The 15,959-nt window shown below is 38.9% G+C and overlaps 1 long non-coding RNA gene across 1 annotated transcript; it reads right to left on the bottom strand.

Moving 5' to 3' along the window:
* Window positions 1-6,767: 6,767 nt before the first annotated feature.
* On the bottom strand, window positions 6,768-15,938 carry LOC145653997 (uncharacterized). Its single transcript, XR_014120231.1, has 3 exons — window positions 15,861-15,938; window positions 15,673-15,763; window positions 6,768-7,327 (listed from the first exon to the last, which is right to left on the bottom strand). It is a non-coding gene; the product is annotated as an uncharacterized LOC145653997 (long non-coding RNA).
* Between the last annotated feature and the right edge of the window lie 21 nt (window positions 15,939-15,959).

Raw genomic sequence — 15,959 nt, forward strand, 5'->3', positions numbered from 1 at the left:
CAGCATGCAGGAGTCTGCCTATGTTCAGTTAGAACAGGCATCAGTAAGACAAGACTCGCTGTACTCACTCATTATCTTAATACTGTTCATTAAATTAAGTCAGCGGTTTATATTGAGTTTACGTCATTTGGTACGACGAATCTACAGCCTTGAATTGATTTCTGCAGTGTAATATGGATATAAATGTTAAAATGTTCTATTACAGAACACGACACCTGTTGCGTTTTATATTGGTAAATCTCTGATATGACCGCTGTAACATAAAGTTGCGGTTATAAGTGCGTGAAACATTTTGATCGACTGAAATGTAGATGTATGTACATGTAATATATTTGTGATTGTGTAAATCATACAGCTATTCTTATTCTTATGGCTAGCTAAATAGATTGCAATTTCGTCGTCTTCAAAGCATGGCATGGTGTTTAGTCATTCGTTGGCATACAAAATGACGCCTTTTCACGTTGTGGAACTACAAATATGGCGGCCTTTTTTCTTTAGCGTTTTAATGACGTAAAAGCAGAGTCTCACCGTAAAGTCGGGCAGGAGGATCTGGACTCATTTATTTCTTCGTATCTTCCGCCATCTAGCGGTCAATAACGGGTAGTCTTGAATTGATTTCTATCGCGTAATACTTTGGATATAAATGTTTACATTTCCTGTTGCAGAACAGAAAGTATAGTCAACCAGTTCTAACCTTTTGATAAAAACTTGAACTTCAAAGTAGGTGAATCTATTTCCTTAAACCAATCAGATCACAGTTCATTTACATAACATCAATGCTTTGAGTGCTTTAGATATGAGAACATCACAGTGATCTTTCTGCTCACACATCAGTCAGTCTATAATTCTGTATTATGTGTTTCTATAGCTTCCAACTTTCATGAGTTCCTTGAATCTGTGGAGAAAAGTGCAGACCAATGTAGTTTCTTATTTGTGAACATTTATACATTTTATGTAATTTATCATTTAAATGTTTTATTACTTTTAGTTTATAGACATAAGGACAGAGAAAACAGTTCATATACTGAATGAATTGTTACAAGGTAATATTTTCTAGACTGTGTTTACCATATGTTTTTATTTCTAAACATTAATGCAGTGTGTTAATCTGTCACACTGAGGCAGAAGGGGTGACTCTGATATACCCCTCTTCCATTGTCAACTATTCAGAGTCCTCCAGTGGAGCTCATACAACTAAAGAAACACATACAGAGGTCACTGGAGGTTCTAAGTTACATCTAAAGTGGTCTAGTTGTGACGTTGCGAGGATAAGCAGGATGCGGGAACGAGGCACGATGAAACGCACTTTTATTTTTGCAAACATGCAAAACATACAACAAAGCTCAAACACTATGCACATCTCAAACACCAACACACGTACACGAAACATATATACACCCAAGCCGATTACACATAACAGAGAACAGGTGAACGACACGAGAGGGTGTGGCAACACAGACGAACACACACAAACCAAGATGTTTGAGGAGGGGGCGGGGCCACAACATGACACTAAGCCTGTACACACTGTTCCAACACTACCCTGTAGGGCACCATCTCCATGGAAGTATATTTTTAAAAGCATGTTTGATAACCATATTTATACTGGAACAATTTAATCAAATGTGTTGTGTTTTTTGTTCCTCTCTAAGACCTTTCGGACGCCGATATTCAGATTTGAGTCTGAGCAAGTTGAGAAACCCACTATGAGGGTTTCTGGGTGCTCTGGAGGAGCATCCAGAAGTTGTACACCTGCACCAAGCCTGAGACCCCTCTGGCACTGACACAATTGCCCAGGAATTTGGGCATGTACCTAGACTGAGAATGGGCAGCTATCTTTCTATATTGTGCTAACATATCTACATATTTATCGGAAACCTCCGGGAGAAGAAGCTGTATCTCCTCTTTGCACTGCTGGACAGACACACTTATGACACTGTACTAATCAAAAGCAGAACCAGAGATGCACTGAGTCATATCCCGCTACACACCTCTCAGGCCAGCTTGTTTGCATTTTGTCATAAAACTTAAGATGTCAGTTGTTGCTGTTATATATAAAATTACCAAATTAAAAAATAAATAAATCAAAAAGTACTTGTGGCTAGAGAAACACAGTCAATCACATAAACAAGATATAATGTCAGTAATGTTTGCGGCAGGTGTTTCAAATGTGCCCAGACTCATATTCAAAAATATCCATGTTTCAACAGTTTGAAGGTGGCCATGACACTAACAGTCTGGTGGAAATTCCACAAGATATCAAACTCCACACTCACACAAACTAGTCATTCTCCCATTTGGAACAATCCAGAATTTACCATGAACAAAAACATTAAACTTTACATCTTGGATAGAAAAAGGCATTACACACCTTAAACATATTTATCATAAGACTTCTTTCATGTCACGCCCACAACTAGCCCCAAAATACGGTATAGAAAGCACCCAGTTCCTATAATACCATCAGCTAAGATCGCCTATGTGTTCAAAAATCAATTCCGATACCTACATCTATATCAGAATTTATAAACAAACATTCTTAATACAAAAAACCTATTATCTAAGATATACAAAATAATAGTGAAATCAAATCTCACAATTACCCTACCATCGAGACAATGGGAGGAAGATTTATTACCAGCCCCCGGCGCCGCAGTTTGGATTAATCATTACCACATGACAGCAACACTAACCTACAATGCATTCAGTACAAAATAATACAGAGTACTTTATACTACACATTGGATGTTTAAAATTGGTTTCACAAGCTCAGCAATCTGTACATACTTTACTCAAAACACAGCTAACGATTACATTCACACCACTCGGCAGAGCACACCTATCAAGCAATTTTGGCAAGTCGTCATCACCAACATATCCCATGCTTTAAATAACCATATCCATCCAACACCATCTTTATGTCTCCTAGGAGACATATCATCAACCAATATGACAGGATACTATGTATAACATTATTATATTGATATAATAAAAATATTATTGCAAAAAAACAACAAACAAAAAAAACATACTCAAGAACTGGAAAACAAAAAATAATGTTAGTGTCACCCAATAGAAAAATCTATTGATAGACTATATATCAATAGAATAATTCTCAGAATCAATAACAGAACCAATAATGTAGACTGGACACCTTTGATAAAATCCATACAGAGCGAATCAATAAACGATAAATATCACACTCTAATACGTGTACATATACAATCCAACATACATGTACTCGCACATAACCACACATATATATATACATACATACATATATATACATACATACATACATACATACACACACGCACACACACACACACACATCATTCCTGTAATGGTGCAGATGGCGAATACTTAAAAAATATTCTATATACATTTTGCGTTTGTCTGTTCATCTGTCTGTCTTATTTTTAATAATAAAGCTCTAAAGGTCCTCTGATGGGGGGTAATAAATTAATATATTTATTTCTCCAGATTTCTATCTCTGAGAGAAAAAAAAATATCCTTTTACAAATTGCACCTCGTTGTGGACCTCGGCTAGGTTTACATTCCAAGTGATTATTTTAGAATTCAAGGGGAGGAGCTGCAGGAGTTGGAAGAATTAATTAGAAAAAAAGAAGTTATCAGAGCAATAGAGGAATTAAACATACGCAAGACTCCAGGAGCCGATGGTTTACCTGCTAAATTTCATAACGTGTGCGTTAGTGAAATTGCTGATCTTCTAGCTGATGTTTTTAATGAAGCATTAGATGGGGGGCAATTGCATGATTCATTTTATCATAGTGTGATATCATTAATATATAAAAAAGGAGATCCTTGTAAGTTGGATAATTGGAGACAGGTCAGCCTATTGAACTTGGAGTACAAAATTTGTGCAAAAATAATTGTTAATAGGATGTCAGAAATATTGAATGATATCATAGAGTTGGAACAGATATGTGCAATAACAGGAAGATACATGTGGGATAGTTTAGGAGTAATAAGGAGTTTGGTTACTGAAGGATTATATGTCTGCATTATATGTCTTGCTGCATTATATGTCATCGCTATTAGCCCACTATTATATAAAATTAAAAATGATCAGCAATTACAAGGTGTTCAAATGTTAGTTATGGAAAGATGGAAAATATCTGCGTACGCAGATGATGTGACGGTTTATGTCAAGAATCAAAATGAGTTTCATATAGTTAAGAGACACTTTGAAAAGTATGAAGTTGTGGCTGAAGCGAAATTAAATGAAAGTAAAAGTGAAGGGGTATGGATAGGAGATGGGCAACCTGTACCAATAAATTTAGAAATAAAAAATGAAATTAAAATATTAGGTTTGATGGTAGTAAATGGTAGATTTAGCGAATGGAATTGGGAGAAGAAGGAGTGTGAAATTAAACTAGAATTGGGAAAATGGAGGGTGTCAAACTATAAGACTAGAAAACAGGAGGTTAAGACCATTGTTTTGTCGAAATTGTTGTTTTTGACCACGGTTTTCCCTCCGAATGAGAAATGTATTAAGAGGTTGAATAAAATGTGTGTTCGTTTTATTTGGGGAAATAACAGAGAAGTGACAACACGGGAAATTATGTACAAATGGAAAGATAAAGGCAGATTAGGGGGAGTTGAGTTAACTCGGAAATTAGAAAATGCTTTTTGCAAAAATGTAACGAAAGCTATATTTCGGAAAGCAATTTGGGTAGGAGATGTAAATCAGTGGAAAGAAAAGAGGCAAGTCAAGGAAACATGCTCCTTATTTTAAATTAGTATATGGAGATTTTTTGTTTAAATATAGGCAGCTTAATATTGATTGGAATAAGTCCCCAAATAAAATGATAGATAAAACAATACAAGACTGTGATTTTGGGGGAATGTCAATTATAAGGGTCTGACAGTGACAGAATGTGAAACCTGTGTTAAAAATGTGCAGTCAAAAAGTATCTCGGAAAATGTTCGTGATACTGCATGGCTTATATCTGTTGGAAGACTGCCTGTACGATGTATTGTCAAATGGAGTTGTTTTGTTACAACAAAGGAATGTCCGATGTATAATTGCATAGCCGATGAAACGATATAACATTTATTACTGCAGTGCACAAGGACTATTGAAATTTGGGAGAAAATGAAAGGTATTGGGTTTAAATGGGATCGTAACAGGAAAAGTATTAGGTATGGAGTGTTTAATGAGAATTTGACTGAGAATGTGAAGGACAAATGTGACAAATTCGAAGATTTGGAAAACACGATGTAAAATGATTATTGAGCAATGTATAATACCTGCAGAAATAGTTTTTAAACAGATTGTGTGTGAGTTAAAAATGTTGAAGACGTTTGATATGAGAGGAAAAATTCCCTGGACTCTTTTGGACATATAAATGGATGATGTATACCTAATTTACAGATGTAAATTGTGTTGTTAATTATTAATGTATAGAGTGAAGGTAGTCTGTGTCCTTTGGTAGATATTGTTTGTGAGGTTTTTGTGATGGAGTGTTTGTATTGAATTGAATTGAATTTTCTTAATAAAGTCAATTTAAAAATGGAGAAAGGCGGTCCTAGAAACATTATTTATTTAAGTGAGTTTCGAACGAGAGGGTGGGATCCATAACTCCAAGATCTTTAACCGTTAGATAAGATGTGATTGGGAGACCATTGAGGTTCATTGAGTAATTAGAGAGTGGGGACCTAGCTGACTCTGGGCCTAATAGAAACACCTCTGAATGTCTCCGAATGTTAGAAATTAATTAAAAATACTAATGTCAATGTATTTACGACACATGCATTTAGGACATGTAAGTTTTTCAATCACAACAAAACATGTTGTTGTATTTTTTGCATTATGCTTACTACAGAATTAACAGTCAAAAGTTCAGTGACTTTGCATGCAGAGTTGTAACTCTGCTTATTACTAGAACTGTGGCTAGAATCAAAATCAGTGTCATTCCTAAATCCCCAATCAGCTAGTCGTGAAGTTAACATTCAAATAGAAAATAAAAATGCAGACTTCAGAATTAGTTAAATAGCTGAGGGAATAGAATAAATTATCCGTTGCTACCCCTGTCTTTTATCATCCCTCCATCCCTCCATCCCATGCCATCTTCCTCTATTATTTGCTTTTCTATTTTGTTCTGGTATCTCCTTATCTCTTTTTTAAAAAAACATTGGCCAAAAGCAGCTGCATCATTACCTGGTTTGGGAACTGCACCACCTTTGACCGCAAGACCCTCCAAAGAATAGTGAGAACAGCTGAGAAGATAATTGAGGTCTCTCTTCCCTCCATCACGAACATCTACCTAACACGCTGCATCCGGAAAGCCACCAACATTGTGAAAGACCCCACAAACCCCTCACATGAACTGTTCACCCTTTTGCCATCTGGAAGAAGGTACCGCAGCATCCGGTCCCGCACCTCCAGACTGTGCAACAGCTTCTTCCCAGAAGCCATTAGACTCCTGAACTCTGGCTAACTCCAATTCCAATTCAGATTCCAAAATGGGCACACACACACACACACACACTCACACTCACACACATACACACACACACACACATACACACACACACACATACACACACACACACACACACACACACGTACATACATACATACACACATATATACATATCTATACACACACTCACACATTGTTTTGCATTGGACCAGTGCTGAAGTCAAACGTCACACAAATAAACTATGCACTCCTGTTGCAGTCTTGCACATTATCCTACTTGCTGCTAGAGTACTGTACTAAACCAACACTGTACTCTGAACTGTTCTGGCTGCTACCGGTGACTGCTATGTTCAGGGTAGCATATCACTGATTGCTATGCACAAATCGCTTTACATATGCCCAGTACTGTGTACTGTACTAAATTGCACTGTCTACTCATTTTCTATTTTTTATTTGTCCTGTCCTGTGTTTATTATTGTTTATTTAATGTTTATTTAATGACATTTTGCACTATATTGGACTGTTTGCACTTGTGTAGCATGTTGTCTGTTGCACTGTTGTTTTCAGGTTGCACCATGGTCTTGGAGGAACATTGTCTCGTTTTTGTTGTGTACTTCTATATAGCTGAAATGACAATAAAACCTCTTGAACTTGAACTTGAACTTAAAGTCCCTCCAGACAGGCCAAGCCCTACAGCCTTGTACTGGGCCGCAGGATCAAGCAGCGCCTGTGGGAAGCGCTCTTCTGTCCGACTCTGCGAGAGGAAGTGAAGCCTGATGGACAGTTCGACGTGACTGAGAGCTTCTCTACTCCAATTTTCAACAGCTTCGTGCCGCACTTTGAAGTGGACATGAGTGGAGAACCCATGCCTGAACAGCCTAAGAAGAAAAGCCGAAGACACTGACTTTATTATTATTATTGTGACTGTTATTGTCATCCTTGTTTGTATTATTGCTATTATTCTTATTATTATTGTGATTGTTGTTATTAACTTTTTATATTCTATATGTAGAGTTTCTGTATTGTTTAAAATTTGTTTAAGCTTTTCTTAATTTTAAATTTAGTCAGTCTGTCCCTTGTAAAATAATTGTGTAATAGTTCATGAGATGTCACTGTAATAACATTTTAAAATTATTTTGCATTATAATAAATGTACTGTAAATAACAGCTTTAAATGTTTAAGGTGTGGCATCTTAAATAAATTGATAGAACTGTACATCTTTTTTCTAATGTTACAATTCGAGTCTTAATTTACATCTCTTATCAGTGGAAGATGTACTTGCTCACACCTTTCCTTTAGATTCCTTTTGTACACACTACAGACTGTGACCATGAGATGCTTGAATAAAAATTGAACATTCACCCTTGTGTATGAGTGCTGAATGTTAGCTAATGCATGATGATGAGCCTATCCTTGTTGAGTTACTTACTGAGGTCATTCTCATAGCAAGTTCATTACACCTTGTGTACTTGTTGTAGTGCAGTGAGCAGTTTCAATGTTAGTTACAATCTTAGTTATCAAAGACTCATTCCACCCAACCACAATACATCAGAGAGCTGTTTTGCATGTCAGTGCATCTTCACCTTGAGCCACAAAGTTAAATAGCTTTTAGGCCTGGTTCAGGCTTCAGTTCTTACTTCACAGTATTCTCACTGCTGAGCTGAGTATAGAATTCATTTTGTGAAAATAAATGTTTTCCCTCAGAATAGGGAGACATATCTAGAGTTGTGGGGCACAGCAGAACCACTTCAAACTGGCAGTGTTTGAGTGCTGTCATATGGCAGATTAGGTCTAGTGGAGCTCATTTGATGGTGCAGATAAGAAATTTGGGTAACATTACTGAAGGGCACTGTTCAGAGTGCTAGATGACTCCCACATAAGCCCTTAATGACAATTGACATAAACATACTTGAACATTTATAAATGCTTATGCCAACAAGCATCAGCTGACATTAATAGCTGCTTTTGACATCTTTGATATGAAGTTAACATAACTAAATCAAGTGGCACATTTTTGGTAAGATTAGGAGATGTAATAACGCTAGGTGGGGAGAAATTACATCACACATTATAACAACTGACTTTGCAGTTATGTGGGTTTTTTTATAACTAAAATTAAATAAAATTTTAACAAAATGTTTAATTAATAAAATATTTTATTCTTTAATCCTTTAATGAAGCATCATGTTCTTCAGGTCAGTGAAGACCTGCCAAAAATACTGCGGGTCATTGTTAATCTGCAGCATCTTGCCACTCATGCGGTTACCAATGTCCAGGGATCGGGCCCAGAAGGCCCCTTTGTTTTCCTGCACCAGGAAAGCTTTGGCTGGGTAGCTGATCTCCTCACACATGTAGGAGCAAGACACATACAAGCATGTGAGCAGCACGGCCTGCAGCTCCTCCTTGGTGGCCACCTCAGCTGAAATGATGTCACGGCACAGCATGAAGAGAAAGACCACGGTGCCTGGAATGAGGAAGCTTTGCTCCTGCCATTCTGTCAGTGTCACGTAGCGGTCCACAATGCGCAGCCACTGCACGGGCTCGTCAGTAGTCAGGTCCTTCAGCAGGCAGCAACGCCGCCACAAGAACGCACCCAGGCATGTGAGCAGCTCACTGGTGGAGGACTGCATGAGCAGTCTAGGCATGCTTTCAGTGCTGGCCTGGCCCAGCCTTTCAGGCTTACTCGCAGTGGCAGACTGGGTTAAAGAAACATCACTAAAGACAGTTCACAACTGGAACCGGATTATGAGTGATAACAGTGGGCTCAACACCTTCCTGTCTTTTGTCCTCATGTTGGTTGATAACGGTACTCACAGTAACTCCATCCAGGCCATTGCCAGAGGCAAGCTTCATGGACCGCTTTGTCTTGGGTGACAGAGTATTTGCGGAGAAAAACGGTATATCGATATTAGTACATCCATGGCTTATTAAATTCCATTTAATTAAATTCCATTACATCCATGGCTTATTAAATTCCATTTAATTAAATTCCATTTAAATTCCATTATGTATTCAACACTGGCTACAGATGTTATGTAACAGTCACCCCAAACGCAATCCACACGCTGTCTTTTCCCCTTTACCGGCACGTGCGCACTTAAACGTTCCAGTGGAGCAAGGAGTAAGCATAGTTTAGAACATGCGATGCTGATCCTTGCGTTCCGTGGATCAATGCCTTTGGGACAAATATGTTAAATATGTCATACATGAAAATGTGTGTGCTGGTTTTCTAATCAAACAGCAGGCTCCAATGGATAGCAATGCTGACCACTTTAAAATGCACCCATTCTCTTGTTTGACGGCACTTGTTAAAAGGGTTGAACTAACAGAACAAATGAGGGCTGACGTTCAGGCAGTCTGCCACATTAATGTCTAAAGAGCCACTCACAAAATGCGACAAAATCTGTTCCTCTTTGGCTAAATTGACTGACACTGAACTTTAATTTTTCTGTTGTTATCGTTAGCTAGCTAGCTTTGCGAATGAACCTAGCTTGACTATCATGTTAGTGTTTTATTTTCTTTATTTACTATAATTTTTTAACCAACTAATTGTTGCCAGCTTGCTGTGAGACACCAGATCTAAAATAATGGACTTGCTGCGTTGTATTTGTAGAAGCAATGGCAGATATGACGGAAAACTCGCTAGTGCACCCGGGTTACCTTGCCTACTGATGAAAGTACAATCGACCATGGCAGAGACAGAAAACTAGCAATCTAGTTAGTTATCTGATAATATAACTTTACCCCTCTAATATTAAGGGATTACCATCACAGATGCCTGTATGTTCAGAAAACCCATCCCCAATTAGATAGTTTTAAGATTAAATATTTCAATAGAAAATAAAGATGCAGACTCCAGAATTAGTTGAAGTGAATAGCTGGTCCTGTCCTTTATTGCAACTTAAATATAAACATGCTTTTGAGGGACCCTCCGGAGACTGTCTGAGGGGGAAACAAGAGTTTAATTCTTATAAATTTTTTCAAGGGCAATTATGGAAACAACCCTCCTTTTTTTCCATATTGTTCTTTGTAGTTTCCACCATTATGCTCAAATTACACATGACATTATAAAAGCTAGTCACCTATGAACCTGCGGGCTTATATAGAAGGGAAAATAAACTATGGACTATTCCTGCTCTGCATTCTTGCGTATTTATTTATGCTAGGCTGTACATAACGCAGCCTTAAAAACATGGGATAAAAATCCCGATGTAACACAATTCAGGTTCTGTCTAAATACATGGCTAGCTAGCTAGTTATTTTACAATCCCATTTAGCACATATATCGTCGCGAATGTCCTGAACAAAACGCGCTGTACCTAATCCCCATAAATGACATATCTCTCACTGAATAAAAACGTGTATGGTTCAACAGTATACAGTGGGAGAAATGGCGATCACCTTTAAAAGGATTTCTTACTGTAGGCCTATTATAAACAACATGGAGGAAATTAAAATAAAAATACTTGAGTCAGACCATGGGCACAGGCTGCTAATAAATCAGGGAAATGAAACTGGATGGACTGCTTAATTTTGTAACAACACAACATTTATGGTGACAAGGATGTTTCACACATACACTCTTAAGTGATGCTGACCTCAATATCCATATTTTACATTGTTAATGTAACACTATAGATGAACCTAAACCTCACATTCTCATCACCTTGATAAGCTTTTTGAAAGTTCCGCTCTGCACGTCTCTGAAAGGCAGGTGAGTTAATCTCCTGGAAACATAAAAGCATGACCCTAAATCTTTCACTTTGTTCTTATATGCGAGTTGTCAATAAGTCAAAATTCTTGTTAAAACTCTGGAACTCTGTTGCAGCTCACTCTCCCTGTTTTGCATTGCCAGATCGCTGGACAGGAGTATGTCCAGCTTTGACACACGTGCCCTGCGCTGACCAGTACCGCCAGCAACCACAACACGTGGAGACGTAATCCTCTTTAACTACTTGTCCTTCCTCCACGTATATACACTCAAAACTCCAGTTTAGAGTGGTTAATGGCACTAACACCAGCACACTGTACCGGTTTGTTCACCTGTAGTCAGAGATGCACGGACCCGTTGGTGCGTATGCGTAACTCGGAGCAGGTGCTGCTCTACAAGGTTATGCTGCTGCTTATTGTCACTCTCTCACCAGCACAAGCCCTCATCTACTTTAAGAAGGCTAAGTCACTGATAATGTAATAACAAACATGTTTGACAAAATACTAGGTCATGGTTTGCAGTCTGAAGTACTTCTGACCTGCTGAGAGTTAGCCTGATTTGATTTAGCTTGTTCTTAACCTTTGTTTAGTATGTTACTTAAAAGCTCATGGAATTATTTCAGATGTAACATACATGTACCTGACCATTTTCACTGAAAGAGACTGGTAGCTACAGGATTACATGAAGCTACAACCAAAAACGATTTCTAGTCACCGAGCATTATTGGTGTGAATAATTAGAATTTAAATTAATTAATATTTTGTTAATTATGTAAATATGTTGCAATCTTGGAAGACAGTTTGTATTCTGTTTCTATATGACAGTTATATATTTTTTTGTTTGTTTGTTTTCTTAATGTAATTGACAATCATGATCTTATAGTTTGTTTTTTAAGTGTGTTTCCACATTACCTTTGACTGTTGTATGCCTTGTATGACTGTTGCATTTAGCCCCTCATTCCATCTCTAATTTTTGACATGTACTCTTGACATAAGTCTTGCATAAGTGGAAAGTCGATCAGCCCCCGTTTAAAAATGGTGAGCTTTTACTGTCACGTTAATAACATCACGCACGCGCACACATAATGCTTCGACTGTCCAACACATTAAATATCTTCTGAACATTATGGAGGGTGTGCATAGTTACCAGTTCCCTTCGTGCAAAAGGGTTGTCTTAGGTTATTGTAAAGACTAATGCATATTTGGAATCCTATCTTTTGCTGAGATGTTACTAGCTCACACGATACTCAAAAATGAGCACAATCATTGAAATGCGGATATCATTGGGTACAGGGGTGCCTAGCCATAGTCATGCATAACTGAATATAAAAGGCTGAACAATCTACTATAAGCAATTGCATATTTCATTAGGGTTTTTTTTAATAAGCTGTAGTAATTTCAGGAGCTCAGGCAGGGGCATATTTATACTTATGAGTGGCTATGCAACGCCCACTGAAATAAAAGCTGAGGATGTCATTGCAGAGGTAGGAGGAGCCAGAGCAGAATATTACATTGCTTGAATAGTGGCTCTGTCTGCCCTGGGGGTATTATTGAAACCCAAAGGATGGAGAGAGAGAGAGAGAGAGAGAGAGAGAGAGAGAGAGAGAGAGAGAGAGAGCATGTGTGAACACAGTACGACCCCCCCAAACGTCTCCCCGTGTGTGTGTTTGCTTGTGTGTGTGTGCTCTTCGTTGTGTTGTTATTGTTTGCACATATAAGTCATTTGTGTAAACGTTAACATTGTCAGTGTTTGATCCCACGATAGCCTTAGTGCTACGTTGTCTTCCATGTCTCTAAATAAACATCGTTGTATGCATCACGGCTCCTCTTTTGTATCCTGCCAAGCCTCCCTGCGTTACAATTATGATAAAATTTGATAAAATACTAGGTCATAGATTGCAGTCTGAAGTACTTTTGACCTGCTGAGAGTTAGCAGAGTTTAGCCTGTTCCTAACCTTTGTTTAGTATGTTGCGTAAAAGCTCAAGGGAATATTTCAGATGTAACATACATGTAACTGACCTAGTAGAGCAAAATTACAGAATTGTAAGGAGGAAGTGACGTTCTTGGGGCATATCATTAAGGGAAATACACACAGGTTGTCTCAAAACCGAGCACAAGCCATAATTTCGCTAACTAAACCATAGTGGCATACTCCCCTCTTACTGTTTTAGTCCCACACGCAGTACACCGAATACTGCAGGACCAAAGAGTGTCACACTTATCAGCCCAGTGGTAGCTGAGATACCACACCACCCTCTTAGATATGCCTAATATAACTGTCAAAAGGTGTATAACACTGAACCCAGCTACACTCCTTCCTACGGAGGAGGATGGAGATCCATAAGACTGCACAGCAGTCTTAGCTGAAGTATATATACCGTGGATTGATCTCTTTGAAGAAGCCATAAGTAACTCAGACCTATGCCTCTATGTGGATGGGTCAGCAAGCAGGGATGACACAGGGGTCAATAGGGCAGCATACGCGGTAGTAACAGATCATGAAATACTTAAAACAGAAGTATTACCATCCTCCTATTCAGCGCAGGCTGCTGAACTAGTAGCACTGACGGAAGCATGCAAACTAGCTGCAGACAAAACTGTTAATGATTTTGGAGCCATATGGAAACATAGGCAATTCCTGACAAGCTCGGGTAAATATATTAGACATCACCATCTTGCTAGAAGCCATTTCGCTGCCAAAGACAATTGCAGTTGTTAAGTGTGCAGCTCACAGGACTACAGAAGACCAAATCAGCAAGGGGAATAATTTTGCAGATAGAGTAGCAAAGGCAGCTGCAACTAAAACCGCTGTGCAAGCAATACAGGAAACCGCTGCTACCCCGCAGGCCACATTACGGAAGATTCAGTCAGGGGCCACAGAACTGGACTGGTTGTTGTTATCCAGCTGTAGTGCGCCCAAGGACGCAGGTGTATACACTTCCCCATGCCAAGCAGCACAGGGTGAGGAGAGACATAACCAGCACAGACTATTGTGGTAGAATTCTGAGGGACCCATGGACCACTCCGGGTGAAACCATTGGTTGGTCCCTTTTCCTGGGCGGTGGCACAGTAGCAGCCCTGCAAAAGATCAATGGCTTAGCTTATCAGTTACTGCAAGTAGTTAATGATACCTTAGCAGCAATAGGTGCCTTAAAGATAGAACAACAAGTGATAAGGGCAGTAGTGCTTCAACATAGAATGGTATTAAATCTCCTAACCATGAAGGAAGGAGGAGTGTGCAAAATGATTAACACTTCCTGCTGTTTTTACATTCCAGATCTCAGCGCTAATATTACTGATTATATGAATCATATGCGATCTGCCTTCACTCCGCAGCCTACAGTTCCAGGTGGTTTCTGGGAATGGCTGACGGCCTGGTTGGGCAGTTGGGCAGCGAACCTAGCAGCTGTAGCGTTGCCCATTCTGCTACCCATTCTTCTTCTTCTTCTGTGTTTACCTCCTTTTTTGTCATTGCGTGTCAGACGTATTTCTAGTGATTTCACCATGCCAGCGCTCAGCGGTCAAGCCAATGACCAACCCCAGCTCTGTGAAGACATTCCGCTCCCCAAGATGGGCGGTGCTGGTGATCCACATGAAGACATCGTAGTACTATTTGCTGAATAAATGTGTGATAATGTGTGATATAGAATAAAAGGGGGAAATGTTGTGGAAATTTACTTTGTTTCATTTTGTGGAAATTTACTTTGCTTTATTTAACTTTGCTTTATGTTTCTATAGTCACAGCATAACAGTCTGCAGATAAGCATGTGAGTCAGGGACACCAGCTGCTCACATACCGTTCTAACCATAGAGATAGAAGAAGCCTTCAGCGCTCAGGCTAACCAAAACATGAACTAGCAGATACTCTGTAGGAGTCGTTTTTCTTTTTTTCTCTTTCTTCTGTTCTGTGTATAAGGGGAGGGGGACCGTACTGCGGGTCAGTTCTCTTACTCTGTTATACAGGGGACAGAACCCAATAAACTTTTACTCTTTACTACTCAATGCATAAAGCTGTCTGTGTTTGATATGCTCTCATTTTCCCACCACATCCATTTAGCAGTACTTCTGAATAACCAAAATGGCTTAAAAGAGCTGAGGGGATGTTTGAAACTGAGTGATAAGATGTTCAGCAATTTATATATAATACAAGGCAGTAAATTAAATTGGGCTGAACTGGACAATAGTACCTGGCATGAAAAGTATGTCGTAGAGAGAGTAACAAAAAACTCAACCTCTCACGTCGCGCTCTGAGATGTCTCTGTCACTGTCTGTAGTGTCCTCTAGGATACTGCTGCCCTCACTAAAGTGTGTCACCCTGACCGGGTCAAACATCTCTTGAACATAATAACTACACAATGGAAAATCAGCTTCAAGTGCTGCATTGAGCTAGAGTGCACTGTAAATGGCCAGATACAAATGGCAATGTCAGTAGTAAATGTATATATGCAGTCATGGAACAGGACCTAGCTGTAGAGCACAGCTTTAAGGTGCATATTATGATTTGCTCTTACCAATCATCCTCCTGGCTGTGTCTTGCTCTTTTGGCCAAATGTTTCTCTTCCAAAGCAGACAGACCAGACTTGCTGCATATTACTCCGTGCACTATAAATAAACCACATGTATAATGCCTTGTAAACAATGGAAGAAGGGAAATTTGAATTGTGACTACTCTGTTAAAGGAGCGGATAAGGCAACCCACCCAAACCCCCCGAAAGCTGTATCCCTAATTGCTATGCAATAGTCCTGTGATTAACTCAAAGGCTGGAGAAGTTTCACCTTTCTCTATTTGAATCCTGAA

This window comes from Electrophorus electricus, unplaced genomic scaffold, assembly GCF_041902795.1.
Source record: "Electrophorus electricus isolate QZ-2024a unplaced genomic scaffold, ASM4190279v1 Scaffold103, whole genome shotgun sequence".
NCBI lineage: Eukaryota > Metazoa > Chordata > Actinopteri > Gymnotiformes > Gymnotidae > Electrophorus > Electrophorus electricus.